Genomic DNA, 18,644 nt, shown 5'->3' on the forward strand with positions numbered 1-18,644 from the left:
TGTTGTCCCATGTACCTGCTGCCTTTGTTCTTTCAGATGGGAGAGGCTGTGGGTTCAGAAGCTGCTGTTGGAGGAACTTTGGTGAGTTAATGAAGGGCATCTTGTAGATGGTACCCACTGTACATCGGTGTAAAAGGGAGTGAATGTTGAAGATGTTGGTTCTGGTCTCAATCAGGTGAGCTGCTTTCTTCTGGATGGCCTTGTTTGGAGAAGCTGTTGCCCATGAGAGGTCTGGGTGGTATAAGGGCTGACTATAATTATCTAATGCTGTGTTCATGTAGTGAAGGGTTTGGTGCCAAGGCTGCACACAGAAGTTCAACATTACTCCATCAGCCTGTATTTATCTTTAATTTGAGAATTTATACACAGACATTCACTTCCATGAGTCAGTTCCACATTAAAACTGGACCTGTTTCTCAACATTATTTAAGCTAAAGGTTAAACTGGGTTCCAGTGGAACTCATTAAGATGTGAGTAATTTATCTGGGAAATTTCAAACTCTCATCTCTCAAGTCTTTGGGCAGTCATTTCCCACAACCCTCTGTTCTGCTCAATGACACTCCCACCTCCACCTCTGATGTCCTTGTCCTGAGCTAAACCCTTCCTCAGCCCTATCCTGGTTACTTCCTGGTCCACCTGGTCAAGTCCTGTCAGGATTTTACAGGTTTCAAGGAGGAAGAGAGGAGACCTGAGCGAGGTGTACAAAGTAATGAGTGGAACAGATAGAGTCAATAGCCAGAGACTTTTCCCCAGAGCAGAATTGACTGGTACGAGGATTCATAGTTTGAAGATATTAGGAGGAAGGTATAAAGGAGACGTCAGAGGAAGGTTCTTTACGCAGAGAGTTGTGAATGCGTGGAATGTGTTGCCAGTGGTGGTGGTGGAAGCAGAGTCATTAGGGACATTTAAGTGACTGCTGGACATGCACATGGATAGTCGTGAGTTAAGAGGTTATGTTACTATATTTTACATTACGATTAAACCTTGGCACAACATCGTGGGCTAAAGGGTCTGTTCTGTGCTGTACTTTTCTATGTTCTATGTTCTTATGATCCTCATTCATTCCCTTAGGCAAAAACACAGATAGAGGGAGGCCATTCAGCCCATCATGCCTGCTACACCATTCAATTAAATGATGGATGATCTGATATTAATCTCAACTCTACATTCCTACAAATCCCTGTTCACCTTTCACCTCCCCTACCCCACCCCAGGTCATCAGGAATCCTCCTCTCTCTGCCTTAAAAACACTTAAAGGTTCTGCATCCACTGCTTTTTGATAAAGGAAATTCCAAACACTCACAACTCTCTGAGAAAAACATTTCATCATCTCTGTCCTCAATGTGCACGTCCTTATTTTTAAACACTGCCCCCTAGTTCTAGATTCTCCCTGAAGAGGAACCATCCTTTCCACATCCACGCAGTCAAGTCCTGTCAGGATCTTACAGGCTTCAATGAATGCCCCTCTGAGCCCAATGGGATCCAGAGTGAACACATCTGGAGGAAGGGTTTGCAGCTCGAGAAAGATTGGATCCGAGTTGAGGAGCTGGAGTCTGAGCTGCAGACATTGTGTCACATCAGGGAAGGGAAAAGTTCCCTGGAAACCTTTCTCCAGAGGGTGCTCCTACCCCATGAATTAGGGAATTGGAGATGAGTCATGGATCGGGGACAGGAGGCTATGACTGCAGGTGAGGATGGTATGGGTCCCAGGCCTTTCTGACAGTGAGCCCAATGTCACAGGTTTGTGTTCAGGACCCTACTCCAAGGATTTCCTGACCCTGGATTAATAACCCAGCTCAGGAATGGAAGTGAAAGTCTCAGGTTCCAATCAGAAGGGCTTTACTTTGCCCATTACTGACTCAATTCCAGGCAAGTGCAGTCAGGGTCTATCTGGCTTAGAGACAGAATCAGAGAATCACAGAAACATTCCAGTGCAGAAGGAGACCATTCAGCCCATCCTGTCTGCACTGACTCTTCAAATGAGCATCATTCCTGACTGCCAATGTCCTGCTCTCTCCCCGCAGCCTTGCACAATGTTAGGATACAGAATTGAATGGAGCAACAGTGAATTAGAGAGGGTGTGCTCAGGGAGCATCGATTGCAGGCTGTTTGAAACTTTTGACATTTTTCTTTTGATTTTCGGTGAGAATGGAACTTTTTAAATGGCTTCGCAATCTGTTCCAAACAGTCAGCTGTGAGCATTGTGAATTCTCCTCTTGATAGTTTATTTACAAAATGAATCACATCAGCAAGTTGGAAAGCAGTCAGTGATAGATATGTTTCAAATCATTCCCTCTCAAATCACAAACAGCAATATTGAGACAGGGAATTTCAGTTCATCCTCTACAAATCATCATTTAATCAGGAGGAGATTTTATGAAATGTTACAAATCCAGTTACATTATTTTTTTCTCTCCAATATGAACAGATCCATTGGCTGATCCAGTCCTCATTCAGGATCCAGTGGTCACAAGGTACCAGAGAGTGAAACTGTTGAGTTCCAGTGTGCCATGCACAATGCCAGTGTGATTGACACTGATGTCCACTGGCATTACCAGCAACCTGGCAGCAACAGGCAGTGGGTGATAAGCCACTTTGTGAATGGCACCCACCCACGGCCCAGGGTTTCCCCAGTCGTGTTGAGCTTTCCAGGAATGTCAGCAGGAACAGTTACACTCTGAGCCTTGTGAATGTGACTCTCAATGATACTGCTGTGTACAGCTGCAGTGTGTGGAGCTACATCTATGGAGCAGGGAGCCAGCTCATTGTAACTGGTAAGTCAATGTGAGGGAACACTGGTGTGACCAGAGAAGGGAGCACCCGGCTGTTGTGCTTCATCAGTGGAAGGGCAGAATGGTCATCAAGGCCAGGTAGTTGCAAGGCAGCATGGGGAGTGGCTTGATGGGGAACTTGGAAAGGGTGGTATTCCATTGTTTCTGCTGTCCTTGTCCTTTTAGATGGCGGACATTGTGGGTTTGGAAGGTGCTATATGAGGATGTTTGGTGAATTTCTGCAATGTATCTTGTAGATAGTGCACAACAGGGAGTCAGTAGTGGAGGGAATGGATGATTGTGGGTGTGGTGCCAGCCAAGTGGTCTGCTTTGTCCTGGATGGTATCAAGTTTCTTGAGCTACCCCTCTCCAGGCAAGTGGGGAGTATTCCATCACACTCTTGACTTGTGCCTTCTAGATGGGGGACAGGCTTTGGAAGTCAGGAGGAGAGTTACTGTCCTAAGGAGCTCAAAATTAACATTGTAGATAATCTTGAACATTGGTCAGATGGAAGCGACTGTGTGTGTGACATTCTGATATTTTACAGCAGAATCTTCCCACGGTATTCCCTGGACTTCAGACCTCATTCTAATCATTGGCACCATTCTGAGCTGCGCTGTCTTGATCTGCATTGTCCTGCTCACAGTTTTCCTTCGGAAACAAAAGCTGCATTCATCAGTAAAGGACTCCACACAAGGGTAAATCCCATTTCATCCTGGGTTTGATACTGTCACTGCACTGTTATTGTTTCTGACATTGGGGTGATTGTTTTTAGTGAGTGCTGATATTCCCACTACAGCATACAGATCCATTGTAAATGGTGGGTCAGTGACTATTGAGACCATCCCACATGTCCAGATGCTTAATCACTGCCAGTTTGCTCTATCTCTGCTATCATACATCCTCCAGTGCAAGGCCACAGGTACCTGCTGGTGACAGTCAGAAAGCTTTGAATGGCTCAAGCGTGGGTGGCATTGTGGCTCAGTGGTTAGAGCTGCTGCCTCACAGCGCCAGGGACCCATGTTTGATTCCCACCTCAGGCAATTGTCTGTGTGGAGTTTGCATATTCTCCCGGAGTCTGTGTAAGTTTCCTCCGTGTGCTCCGGTTTCCTCCCAAAATCCAAAGATGTGCAGGTTAGGTGAATTGCCCATGTCAACTTTCCATAGTATTCAGTGATGTGTAGTTTAGGTACATTAGTCAGGGGTAAATGTAGAGTAATATTGTTGGGGAATGGGTCTGGGTGCATTATTCGTTAGAGGGTTGGCATGGACTTGTTGGGCCTAATGGCCTGTTTCCACACTTTAGGGATTGTGATTCTCTACTTCATTGGACATCACATGCAAAACCTCCAGTAGGTATAGGATCATTACCTACTAATCCCAGAGTTAGGGTCTGCCATTGAGTGGGGCTCACTGGCAGAACAGTGCCTCCTGCTCCAAGGTAATACCAGGCATTTCAGCCCAACATTCTACATCACATTCACTTCCACACAGCCAAATTCACATTTCTCTGTTCTGCTCCCCCTTCCATTCAATTACCATTATCCTCACACCCCTCTCCAATCAAATCCTGAATGTTGACATTGTTTTTATTCATTCGATGGCTTGAGGACAACACTGGCTGGGTCAGCATTTATTGCCCCTCCCAAATTGCCAGGGGGCAGTTAAGAGTCAATTATATTGCTGTAGGCTTGGAGTCTCATGTAGGCCAGATCAGGTAAGGATGGCAGATTTCCTTCCCTGAAGGACATGAGTGAACCAGATGGGTTTTTCCAACAGTCAACAATGGATTCATGGTTATCTTTAGATACTTATTTCTAGATTCTGTTGCATTCAAATTCCACCATCTGCCATAGCATGATTATAACCCTGGTCCCCAGAATTTAACCGGGGACTGGGGATTAACAGTCCAGCAATGAAACCATGAGGCCATCACATTGATCCTACACCTACCATTAATCTGGAGTGATTCCCAAACCTCCCCACCCTCTGGATGAATGGATCTCCCGGGTGTTTGGATTATAGATTTTCTGTTGTTGTGGTTCTGTTCGCCAAGCTGGGAATTTGTGTTGCAAACATTTCGTCCCCTGTCTAGGTGCCATCCACAGTGCTTGGGAGCCCCTTCGTGTGTGGCGCTTAGGCAGTTGGCACAGGATTCCCATTTCCCAAGCACTGAGGATGTCACCTAGACAAGGGGACAAAACGTTTGCAACAAAAATTCCCAGCTCGGCAAACAGAACCACAACAATGAGCACCCGAGCTACAAATCTTCTCCAAAACTTTGATTTTCTGTTGTGTTTAGTATCCATTATGCCTGTTCTTCACCCCTCAATAGTCTTTCCATCTCATTCATTGCCTGTTGAAAGGGGTTTTAAAACTTCGATCACTGCTCTGCAATCTGGGTTCTTCCAATGATATAACGACATTCTAAAGTTTTTTTTGTATTTGCATGTGTTTATCTCAGCCAGCATCCCAGTGAGTTGGTGCAACTCTCACCCTCAGCATTTTCTCAGTCTGTATCAGTTGGAAATGCAGCAAGTTTCTTGAAGAAATCTCTCCCTTCCACAGTCGTAAGCAACAACAACTTGGTCAACTTTCCCAGAATGCTTGAGATTTTGTTCAAATTCTTTCACTTGTTGTTCACACAAATTCTGCTCTTTTTAACAAATGTTCAAAGTTGCTAGATCATCCTTTCACCTCGAAGCTAGTCTCAAATGTTCACGATGAAAATGTAAAATCCATTGGCCTTGAGAGCGTAATGTTGTTCTGTGGTAGATGTGCAATAAATTTAATATGTAGCATTTATTTAGGAGCCCTGTTGAAGACCAGGATGCTGTGTATGAAAATGTAAATAGTAAGTAAACTAATTCCATCATTACCGCAATATTTGGCTGGTATTTCTCTCTGTTCCAAATTTCCCTTTTACAGTCAGATTCCTGATGTGATTAATAAGCTAATGGTTAGAGCAGGTCAGTTGGCTGATGAACACAATTGACCATGAAAGGTGGTGAACCCACAGCCAACAGAATGAAGGTAGTAGGTTCTCCCTGAGCTTTTAGCTGCAGCTTGAACCTGCCCTGCAGGGCAGCAATGCTGTAAAGAACGACCCCAAAACTTCTCAGAGTTTCAGACACAGAAACAGACTCTTGTAGCCCACCAGCCAACAGAGAACGACATTTTCACATTTGTCATAATCCATTAAGGACCATTCTTTATTGAATATCTTTTGAAAATCCAAGTACAACACATTGCTAGTTCTGTCAATCCATTCTGGTGGGACTTCCTGTAAAAACTGTAATGAATTAGTCAGACATGATTTTCCTTTCATGAAGCCATATGACCTCAACTTGATTAGATTCTGTTTGATCAGATTAAATTACAGAAGGTTCATGCATTCTGAAGCCAGATGGTGGGAAAGAAAGTGAGGTTGGAGAAATTGAGGACTACAGATGCTGGAGATCAGAGTCAAAGTGTGTGGTGCTGGAAAAGCACATCAGGCAGCTTCCGATCCTTCCACTTTCTCCAGACCAAAGGGGTAGCCATGGGCACCGGTATGAACCCCAGATCAATGCCTGCCTTTTCATTGGCTACGTGGAACAGTCCATCTTCAAGAGCTAAACCGGCGCCATTCCCTACCTTTTCCTCCACGACATTCATGACTGTATCGGTGCCAGCTCATGGTCCCATGAGAAGGTTGAAAAGTTCATCGATTTCACTAATTCCTTCCACCCTGAACTCAAGGTTGCCTGGACCATCTCAGACATCTCCCTCCCTTTCTTGGACCTCTCCATCTCTATTTCTGGTGACTGACACCTCACAGATATCCACTACAAACCCACCAAGGTTCTTCCTCTCACACCGACCCAACCAGTAGCCAACCAGATGGCCTCCCTCTTCAAAGACCAAAATTTCCCCTCTCACTTGGTCAACGATGCCCTCTAGCACATTTCCTCCACCTCCCGCACTTCTGTCTTTGAACCCCCATCCCTCCGATTGTAACAAGGACAGAACCACCCTGATCCTCACCTTCCACCCGACCAACCTCCGGATACACCGTATCATTCCCCGCCACATCCACCACCTACAAACAGAACCACCAGAGATATATTTCCCTCTGCACCACTACCTGTATTTTGGAGAGACATTTCTTCTCTGACTCCCTTGTCAGGTCCATGATTCCCACAAAACCCCCTCAACTCCAGCCAAGATCCTCAAGGATCCTTCCACACAGGACAGAAGTTAACTTGTATTTCCACAAATGTCAGCTATTGCATCCATTGCAGCCGATGTGGTCTCTTCTACATTGGGGAGACAGGACATCAACTTGCAGAGCATCTCTGGGACACCCACACTAACCAACCCCACTGCTCTGTGGCTGAACACTTCAACACCCCGTCCCACTCCGTGAACTACATGCGGGTCTTGGCCTCCTCCATCACCAAACTCGAACCACCCAGTGCCTGAAGAAAGAATGCCTCACCTTCCACCTTGCGATCTTCCAACCATTGGGGATCAATGTGGATTTCACCATTTCCCCTCCTCCAACTTTATCCTAGTTCAATCTTTCCAACTTGGCATCACCCTCTTGAATGGTCCTACCTGTCCATCTTCCATCCCACCTATTTAATGCACCATCCTCTCCAAACTATCACTTGCACCACCACCTTCATCAACCTGTTGCATTCCCAGCTCTCTTCTCCCCAACCCCACTCTCAGCCCCCTTGGCCCACACGTCTCATTTACAACTCTACACTCTTCTAGAAAGCCAGGTGCCAGTCTTTTCCATCTCCTTCTACAGTTTCCTTCATTTAAAGCAATATTTTTTTCTGATTTTGTTCCCCAATCTGCAATAAAGACAATTATAAAGATGTGGTCTTTATAGGGAAATGGTCTCAACAACATTCCAGCTGTATAACTGTGACATATGATTATTTGTCTCACAGGCTCACTGACAGCAGCTGGCAACCAGTGACCCCTAGAGCTGACAGAGTCCCATCTTCGACAGGACACAAGCAGGTGAGCTTCACTATTCTTTACTGTACATGTTCCTGGAACAGGCAGGAGCCGGTGTTATTGTCAAATTATGATTTAAAATCAATTTCTCCTGCACAGCCAACCTTGTCTTAAACCCCTTGTTACACCTCAATGGGGTAACACGCTGGAAATGGAGGCCAGCTATTTCTGGACTGGTCACAATATTTAAAATTTTTTACAAACCACATGCACATCCCCCATTTCCCAGTCTTTTAGACCCAGGGTGACAGAAAGCATAGACCAGCTTTCTCTCCTTAACACAAGTTCCTGTTTCTTACAACAAAGTAGAATCTAGTTACAGGGAAATGTCATAAAACCCTTCCATACCCTCGATTAAATTCCCCCTTTCACACATACACACTGACAGAGACAGATAAAAACATGAGTGTTATGGACAGAAAGTAAGACTGGGAAGACAGTTCAGATTTCCCTGTCCACAGGGATTTCTAACTTGACTCTTGTGCAGCTCAGACACTGTTTCTCAATCTTCCTTCTCCAGATGCTTTCACTTATTTACAGGAGGCACAGAGGAAAATGATTCACACTGACAGCAGCTCCCGACTGATTCACACTGACAGTAGATCCCTGAGTGAATCACATTTACAACAGCTAACTGACTGATTCACACTGATTCACACAGCGCACGCTCTGCTGGCAATCCTCCTGCCTTACTTTGCAGATATTACCTTCTGAGGAGGATATGAATAATCCTACAAGATGTGCTACTACCTGTGGTCTCACACCTGCTGTGTAATGAGAAAGTGGAACTTTTTGCAGTTGATGGAAGTCCTTCAGTTCACATGAAAAGTGTGCAAGTACTGGAGTCCTCTCAGCAACATGGTGTAGGTTGGGAAGCCCAGAGCGGGACAGTCTAGAGGTTGCAGTGTGGGTTGGAAAACCCAGAGTGGGACACCCTAGGGAGTGCAGTGTGGGTTGGGAAGGTTGAGTGCGGGACACTCTCAGCAGCATCTGTTGCATTAGTGAAGGAAAGTTTGTCGTCTTTCTCTTAACTTCTCTTTTCTTTATTTTACATTGAAATTAATGGAATTGTACTTATACAAAGTAATGGTACACACCTTTCAGTGTATTTTATCTTGAAATACACGTGACTATAAATTTATCAATTTCTGAATTTATAGCATCTCCCTGACTGATTCATTAAAATTTGCAGCCGACAGGAATTGCTGAAGGAGAAATCAGCTGGCTTTGTTTAGGGTTAAAATGCTGTTTCCTGCAGAGAACAGAGAGACAGCTCCTGACCTGGTGGAGATCTGATGGCTTCCCTATATCTTGTTCACAGCTCAAGGTTGTTATCTCCGTATGAACCTATCTATTCTGTTATTGGAAGGCAGAAGTCCTTTGTTATAACTAACTGGTCATGGGTTGACAGACCAATAGGATGCATGTTATTGGTTAGAACTCTAAGATTATTTGGCCTCCTGCCCCATCCCTCCCTCACACCCTAACTCCCACCCTCTCTTGCCACCCTCTTGCTCCACCTGGTCTGTAAACCTTTTCCCACCACTGCCCCAATAGGAAGCTGTGTAAATAACACTTACAGTGAGGATCAGGTTATTTGATTTCAGAAAGTGCAGGAATCCCTTGGACAAGCATATGGATGTACATGGAATAGTGTAGGTTAGATGGGCTTCAGATTGGAATGACAGGTCAGCGCAACATCGAGGGCTGAAGGGCTTATACTGCGCTGTAATGTTCTATGTTCTATGTTAATCCTTGGATTCTAAACCAGTTAATTTTCCATTTCAATCTACACTCAAAAATACAAAATTTAAAAATATTTCCATGCCTTAACAGCTCATGTCTCCAGAGAAAGACCGGGTAGACTGATCCCAGATCTATACATGATCTCTCAGACACTCATGAGGGGCAATTGGAGAGTGGTTTAGCATGGCTCATCTCCAATTAGTCCTCATGATGACCAGCAACTGGTCTATCAGCAGGAAAATGAAATCATTCAAGTTATCAAATGAGGTGTACTGGTCCAACTTGCTTTGTGCAATTCAGAAGCAGGGTTGGAGTCTGACCGGGATGTTCAGGTCCAAGTATTCCTGATTTTGTTCCTGATTTTCTATCTGGGATCTACTTTTCTCTGGGAGCTATATTCCTTTTCCACTCAACTGTACTGTCAGCTGCCAACAGCTCTGATTCAGAAACTGTTTGACAAATCAGTCACCTTCATGGAAATAGAAATGTTTCAAGACTACAATTCCTGACTCTGTCTAATTAGCAGTTCATCGTCTCTCATTTTATAATGATTACTAAACAGAGTATTTCTTGTTTCCTTCTTATTACAGAATGTGAAGGATTCTGCAGCAGATTCTGACTCAACCGACATGGTAAATATCTACTACTACAATTAACAGCTGGCTTTACAACATTCACCCTATTCCCAAAGAGCCACCTTTCTGAGTTTCCATTGGTCCCCTCATCTGACGGACATTTCTATCCACCAATCACCATGATTGGGAATGGGCTCAGTGCCAAGCAAACCAGAATGTACACCAAGCCGGGTTACCAACTCAATTACTGAGATTCGCCTGTCTCCACTCTCTGACTCATTGCTTTCTAATCCCAGGGTCAGACCACCAGACACTGAACCCCTTCTGGACCTTCCAAGTTACTTGTTAGGAAGGAAGATGTGTTGGACATTTTGAACAACTTGAGGATAGACAAGTCCCCTGGGCCTGACGGGATATATCCTAGGATTATGTGAGAAGCAAGAGAGGAAATTGCAGTACCGTTGGCAACGATCTTTTCGTCTTCACTGTCAACGGGGGTGGTACCAGGGGACTGGAGAGTTGCGAATGTTGTGCCCCTGTTCAAAAAAGGGAATAGGGATAACCCCGGGAATTACAGGCCAGTTAGTCTTACTTCTGTGGTAGGCAAAGTAATGGAAAGGGTACTGAGGGATAGGATTTATGAGTATCTGGAAAGACACTGCTTGATTAGGGACAGCCAGCACGGATTTGTGAAGGGTAGGTTTTGCCTTACAAGTCTTATTGAATTCTTTGAGGAAGTGACCAAGCATGTGGATGAGAGTAGAGCAGTGGATGTAGTGAACATAGATTTTAGTAAGGCATTTGATAAGGTTCCCCATGGTAGGCTTATGCGGAAAGTCAGGAGGCATGGGATAGAGGGAAACTTGGCCAACTGGATAGAAAACTGGCTAACCGGTCGAAGTCAGAGAGTGGTGGTAGATGGTAAATATTCAGCCTGGAGCCCAGTTACAATTGGAGTTCCGCAGGGATCAGTTCTGGGTCCTCTGCTGTTTGTAATTTTTATTAATGACTTGGATGAGGGAGTCGAAGGGTGGGTCAGTAAATTTGCAGATGATACGAAGATTGGTGGAGTTGTGGACAGCGAGGAGGGCTGTTGTCATTTGCAAAGGGACTTAGATATGATGCAGAGCTGGGCTGAGGAGTGGCAAATGAAGTTCAACCCTGCCAAGTGTGAGGTTGTCCATTTTGGAAGAACAAATAAGAATGCGGAATACGGGGTTAACGGTAGAGTTCTTAGTCAGGTGGAGGAACAGAGGGATCTTGGGGTCTATGTACATAGATCTTTGAAAGTTGCCACTCAGGTGGATAGAGCTTGTAAGAAGGCCTATGGTGTATTAGCGTTCATTAGCAGAGGGATTGAATTCAAGAGTCGTGAAGTGATGTTGCAGCTGTACAGGACTTTGGTTAGGCCACATTTGGAGTACTGTGTGCAGTTCTGGTCGCCTCACTTTAGGGAAGATGTGGAAGCTTTGGAGAGGGTGCAGAGAAGATTTACCAGGATGTTGCCTGGAATGGAGAATAGGTCGTACGAGGATAGGTTGAGAGTTCTCGGCCTTTTCTCGTTGGAACGGCGAAGGATGAGGGGTGACTTGATAGAGGTTTATAAGATGATCAGAGGAATTGATAGAGTAGACAGTCAGAAACTTTTTCCTCGGGTACAACAGAGTGTTACAAGGGGACATAAATTTAAGGTGAAGGGTGGAAGGTATAGTGGAGATGTCAGGGGTGGGTTCTTTATCCAGAGAGTGGTGGGGGCATGGAATGTGCTGCCCATGGGAGTGGTAGAGTCAGAATCATTGGCGACCTTTAAGCAGCAATTGGATAGGTACATGGATGGGTGCTTAATCTAGGATAGGTGTTCGGCACAACATCATGGGCCGAAGGGCCTGTTCTGTGCTGTATTATTCTATGTTCTATGTTCTATGTTCTATTAAGTTCAAGTCTGATCTTCTGCCACTCAGTTCCACTGATTCTCTGCTGTCTCTTCTTCCCTCATACCCAATCCCTGGTCTCCTCAGTCACTGCCAATCTCAGGAGTCCACTGTGCACATCACTGTATTCGATAATTCTCAGAAAGAAAATGTTTTTCCATTTATATCACTCCACTCACAACCTCAGCATGTCTGGTGAGCCTTTACAATGAGTGAAGTGCCTTTGAAGTGTGGCCACTGTTATCAGAAAAAGAGGAACTGATTTAAATACAACATGGTCATTGGGAGAACAATGTTGCTTTCGAACATAAGAACATAAGAAATGGGAGCAAATGTACAGATGACAGCTTCTCCAAGCTGCTCCACCATTCAATACAGTCCTGGTGAATAATCTGCCCTATTACCACTTTCCTAGCTGCTCCTCATATCCTGGAAATTCTCAGAGAAACAAGGTTCTGTCCAGTTCAATGTAAAATGCTGTCAGTGTTGGAACTTTGTCAAGTCTTTTGCAGTGAGAGAATTCCAAAGATTAACAACCCTTTGAGGAAAGTAGTTTCCATCAAAAAGATTAGTTGCTTTCCTGCTCAAGAAGACAGGGTTTCAGTTTGACATCTCATTGAGAAGCCTGTCCTGCTGACAGTGCTGCCCTGCCTCTGTACTGCACTGAGGGAGCAGCCTGGGTGGTACAATCACATCTCAGGACTCCACTTTCAATCCAAACTCTCGAGTCTCAAAAGCAAATGTTTTTCCACTGAGCTGACGCTAATGAATGAAGGAGGCTGCTAACATGGATCTGGTTCCAGGGAGGGAAATCCCTTTTGCCCATAAGCAGTAAATATTGTCAAAATGTGAAATAATTCTGGACCAGCCATCACTGTGTCTATGTTATAGATCACAGTTTTTAATATTTGTCTTTTTTCCTGTTAGCCATTGCAGTAAGGGGATGGCTCTATTTACAGTGAGTTTAAAGGTATGGTTCTAGTTTTGCTTCTGACAGGGTTGTTTACCTGATGCAGAAATGTTTATACTGTCTCCAAGAACATGAGAATCTGGGTGTGGGGTTTGTGTTATTCACGAGTCTAAGAGGTACTATTATGTACAGCACTGAATAAATGGAGGAGACTCCTGTTATATGCAAAAATGACACCCCTCAGGCTTGTCAATGTCTGGGCTAACATTAGCAATTGGATTATACAGAGCAGGATTATTTCCAGTAGAGTCACATGCTTCATGTGATCTGATACAAAATGTAGTTGGAGATCTTTGTACTCTCAGGGCACACGTTGTGATGCAGTGATGACATCATCACCATGTAGAATCATAGAACCATTCAGTACAAAATAGACTCTTCAGCCCATTGAATCGGTTCCATCAATCATTACACTAAACCTTCACTAGTCCAAACTTCAACCACTACGTTCACAGCCTTGAATATTATGACATTGCAGTTGCTTATCCAACTTATTTCTGAAGGTTGTGGTTTCCTTTCTCAACTACTCTCCCAGGCAATGGATTACATATTCTTGCCACTCTCTGGGTGAAAAGACCTTTTCTCAAATCCCCTCTAATCCTCCAGCCTTTCACAGATTCATGGAATCATACAGCACAGAAATAGACCCTTCGATCTAATTTGTCCATGCTGATCACTTTCCCAGACTAATCTAGTCCAATTTGTATGTGTTTGGTCCATCTCCAATGAAACCTTTCCTGTTCATGTACCCATATAAATGCCATTTCAATGTGGTAGTTGTACCTGCATCTCCCATTTCCTCTGGCCGTTCATTCCACTCATGAACCACCCTCTGTGTGATTCTGTTGCACCTCAGGTCCTTTTAAAATCATGTTCCTGTCATCTTACAAATATGCACCTTAGTTTTGCATCCCTTACCCAAAGGAAAAGATCTTTGCTCTTCACCTATCTATGTTCCTCCTGATTTTTAATGTTACCCCCTCAACTTCTAGTGAAAAAAGTCCCAGCCTGTCCAGCCTCGCCTTTTAACTGTGGACAAGCTCCCCAAGCTCCCCCATCCCCCTCAGCTTCCTCGTGTCCTGTCATTCATTGATGTATGATTAATGATATAAAAAATGGTATTAATAGTAACATTAGCAAATTAGCTGATGATACAAAGCTGGGTGGCAGGGTGAAATGTGAGGAGGATGTTAAGAGATTACAGGGTGACCTAGACAGGTTAGGTGAGTGGTCAGTTGCATGGCAGATGCAGTTTAATGTGGACAAATGTATGGTTATCCACTTTGGTGGCAAGAACAGGAAGGCAGATTACCGAAATGGAGTCAAGTGAGGTAAAGGGGCAGTACAAAGAGATTTGGGTGTTCTTGTACACCAGTCAATGAAGGCAAGCATGCAGGTACAGCAGGTAGTGGAGAAAGCTAATAGCATACTGGCCTTCATAACAAGAGGGATTGAGTATAGAAGCATAGAGGTTCTTCTGCAGCTGGACAGGGCCCTGATAAGACTGCACCTGGAATATTGTGTGCTGTTCTGGTCTCCAAAGTTGAGGAAAGACATTCTGGCTATTGAGGTAGTGCAGCGTAGGTTCACGAGGTCAATTCCTGGAATGGCAGGACTATCTTATGTTGAAAAATTGGAGTGACTGGGTTTGTATACCCTTGAGAGGGGGTCTGATTGAGATGTATAAGATTATTAAAGGATTGGACACTCTGGAGGCAGGAAACATGTTTCCGCTGATGGGTGAGTCCCGAGTCAGAGGACACAGCTTAAAAAAAGGGGTGGGCCATTTAGGACAGAGATGAGGAGAAACTTCTTCACCCAGAGAATGGTGGGTGTGTGGAATACTCTGCCCCAGAAGGCAGTTGAGGCCCAGTCTCTGGATTCATTTAAGAAAGAGTTGGATAGAGCTCTCAAGGATAGTGTAATCAAGGGTTATGGAACTAAGGCAGGAACAGGATACTCATTGAGGATGGTCAGCCATGATCATAATGAATGGTGGTGCAGGCTCGAAGGGCAGAATAGCCTACTCCTGCACCTATTGTCTATTGTCTATTGAGTCCTCCATGTCTCATACAGCTCCCCTGAACCACTGACTGTGAGACTGAACATAACAACGAATGAAGTTGAATTAAAAATCCAGCCTCATGGTGACCATTGACACCAATAACTTCCCATATGGTTATCAATAACTTCCCAGTTAATGAACATATGTCTCAGGGAGGAAAACCTGTCAGTTATAACTGGGCTGCTCCATATATGACTCCAGACCCACATCAATGTGATTGACTTGAAACAACCCTCTAAAATGGCACTAACAAGACAGTCAGTTCAAGGGGCAATTTGGGAAAGGGTAGTGAATGCTGGCCCAGCCAGGGACATCGACATCCATGAACGAATAAAAAATAAATCTTCACTCATCAAGGCCCTTTGTTTATTGTAATCATTCTGGGAATGTGGGTATGGTTGTCTGCACCAGCTTTTATTGACCATCTCTAGTTGCCCTAGTGGTGGCATGAACTGACAGTGCGCAGTAAGTGCAGTGTGGTCACAGGCCATTATCAGTCATGTTTGAGACACACACACACTTTTCCAAATTTCCCTTCATAGCCCCAAGGTGTTCAGACCAACTGCAGCCTGGACTGATATTTCTCTGGGGTACACATATTCTCCATCGGCTGGTAAGAGAGGCTGGAAATTCCCAGGCAGGAGTCACTGAGTTATCTCCTGGATAAACCGGTGGTTATCTTTTATTGCTGCATTTGTTGAAAAATTAATTTTTTGAAACAAATAGTATTTTCATTTTTATATTTTAGGCCCTAAACAAACTCCTGAAACCTAAATGACAGAATCAATCCTTCTGTGCAATACCTGGGTCCTGGAACATAAGAATTATCAGATGCTGACTGTGGGGCACTATTCCCAGACTATACACACTCATTGATATAAATAGTAAATACTTGAGACCTCAGCACTGACCCTGTGACAGTTTCTGATTCTTACCCTATCTGGCCTAATGTGACTCCAGAAGCACAGTTTAATGTATGTATCCTCTCTGGGCACTTTGGAATGGCCAATAAATGCTGGCTAGCCATTAATGCCCAATATCCATGAACAAGTGAAAGGTAGGCTTTACCAGTTACAACCTGAAAATCACTCATTTATCGCTGCTGTTTGTTGTTGCAAATCCATCTTTTATTTATGATAATATGATCCTCACTTCAACGTGAGCTGTTATTGCACAGCATAAACTCTGATGTGCTTTAGAAATAAAAATGTGCCGCATTGACAGATCACCCTTTTCTTCATTGCTTGTTATTTTGTGAACAAGATAATCATTAAGTCAATAATATTTTCACTTTCACAAAACCTTGGTGACTCTGCCTCTCTGCACTGGGATTTCAGTCTCTTGTTATAACAGCCTTGGTCATGGACTTGAACACTTTCTCCTCAACAAATGTTTGGCTAATTCTTTATTATTTTTTACTGGCTTGGAAGTGAACTTGCTGAGGGTGGTGTTCATACTTATCTGCTTCCCTTGCGTTTCCAAATGGAAGCAGTCTTGAGTTCAGACAATGCTGTCTGAGGACATGTGGTGATTTTCTGCAGTGCATCTTGTAGATGGTGCACACTGCTGTTACTGAGCCTCGGTGGTAAAGGGCACCATCGTAGATGTGATGCCATTCAAGCAGTTGCTTTGTCCTGAATGGTATCGAGCTCATTTCCTTTTGTTGGGATGTTTATGATGATATCGCCTATGCCATGCATTCCTTAACTTCTTACCCTAAGTTGCTGCCACCACAGCCACTTCCGCCCCCATCGACATTACTCACTTGAATATTGACAATGACATTGCATACATCATGGAATACATCACTTCCGCCCCTGCAGATGCTGCTGAATGCACCACTTTCACTCCCCTGACTTCCCAGGGTTAGCATCACTTCTGATGGTGACATCACCCATGATGCCTTAACCACACACATTCAAAAGACAGTCTCAGCACACACTCACAGCTCCAGTCCCACACAAGGTCTGAGCTCTCATCATTGCCATGTTTTTCCATCCTTCCAGCCTTCCCCCTCACTGAGGATGAATGATCAGTCCTCAGTAAAGTCCTTACCTTCATTCTCTACATCCCAGATCAATGAATACGACATGCGTTGCGATATCAAACACTTCTGCCTGCAGGCTTACTTTTTCCACATCCAGATGCCTTTTAAATGTTGTGATTGTGTCCACCTCCACAACTTCCTCTGGCAGCTTGTTTAATGCACTGGAACAGTTGCCCCTTAGATCCCTTTTAAATCTTTCCCCACTCGGCCTAAACTTATGCTCTCTACTTTTGGACTCTCTACCCCAGGAAAAAGATTTTCCATGCCCCTTGTGACATTATGACCCCCTGTAAGGTCATGTATCAACCTCCGATGCTGAACATTACACAGACATTAGTGAATATTCCCATTTATGATCTTATGACAAAGAAAGACACACAATGTTTGCAAGTCTCCATTCTTTTGGTATTTCTCCTGAGTTAAGGGAGGGCTGAGTGATTACGGCCAATGTCTCCACAATTTCCTCTTTTACTGCATTGAAATTCATTGGCTATAACTTATCCGGTCCTAGTATCCTGTCAACTTGGAGAAATGATAGCTTATCCAATAACTTCTCCTGATCAATTCTCAACACTTTATCATCTGCTTTGTCACCATGTCTTCAGCTACGACTGTGTTGTGAAAATGCTGGAAAATTTCAATAAAACGATGATGTGTGCTGAATTATCACATCCGTTTGAGATGGGCGACACGGTAGGTTATTTCTATTAGTAAGCATCTGAACATCTAGCTCCATAACATGACGACAATTACAATCATACAATACGGATATCAATGGCGGTATGTATACCCAGCAGACCCCGCGGTTGAGGACCCGCTAGCCCAGTATTTTGTTATACCCTCACGTGACACCGACAGTAGAGCATGCGCTGCACATGCGCATTGCCGATTCTGGCCATGCCAGGGTTTGTTTCTCTTCTGCGGGAAGCAACATCAGCCAGATGTCAGGCGAAAGGAAACTTCCTTGTCTTCTGTCATCTTCCGCAAAACTTTGCAGGGCCGATGTTTGCAACAGAAACAGAGATTAGGAGCAGGAGGAGGCATTTCCAACCCGCTCCTCCATTCATTATGGTCAGGGCTCATCATCCATGGGCTGTATCCAACACAAAATCATCCAGCATGGTAACAGACTCTTTGGTCCAACTATTCCATGCTGTTCATGATTCAAAACTTGTCCCACTTGCCTACATTTAGCCCAAATCCCTTCAAACCTGTCCTGTGCATGTACTGATCCAAATGTCTCATAAATATTGTAAATGTACCTGTATCCATCACTTTTTGCTCTATGCAAGATGGTAGTGGGGTAGGAGTCTCCAGTCGGAGCTCCTCTGCTCACCAGTTCCTTTTCCCTGCTTTTTTTTTTTGTTTTCCCCACTTTCTTTTCCCCCTCTTACAGTACATTTTGTCTTCTTCTGACCTCCAAACCCCCCCACACACAACTTCAATCAACCCACTGGGAGAAAAGGAGTCACACCAGAAGATGAGGTGGGAGCTGAACATGTCAAACATTTCCCACAGCAGTAGCA

Source organism: Hemiscyllium ocellatum, chromosome 10, assembly GCF_020745735.1.
Source record: "Hemiscyllium ocellatum isolate sHemOce1 chromosome 10, sHemOce1.pat.X.cur, whole genome shotgun sequence".
NCBI classification, from domain to species: Eukaryota; Metazoa; Chordata; class Chondrichthyes; order Orectolobiformes; family Hemiscylliidae; genus Hemiscyllium; species Hemiscyllium ocellatum.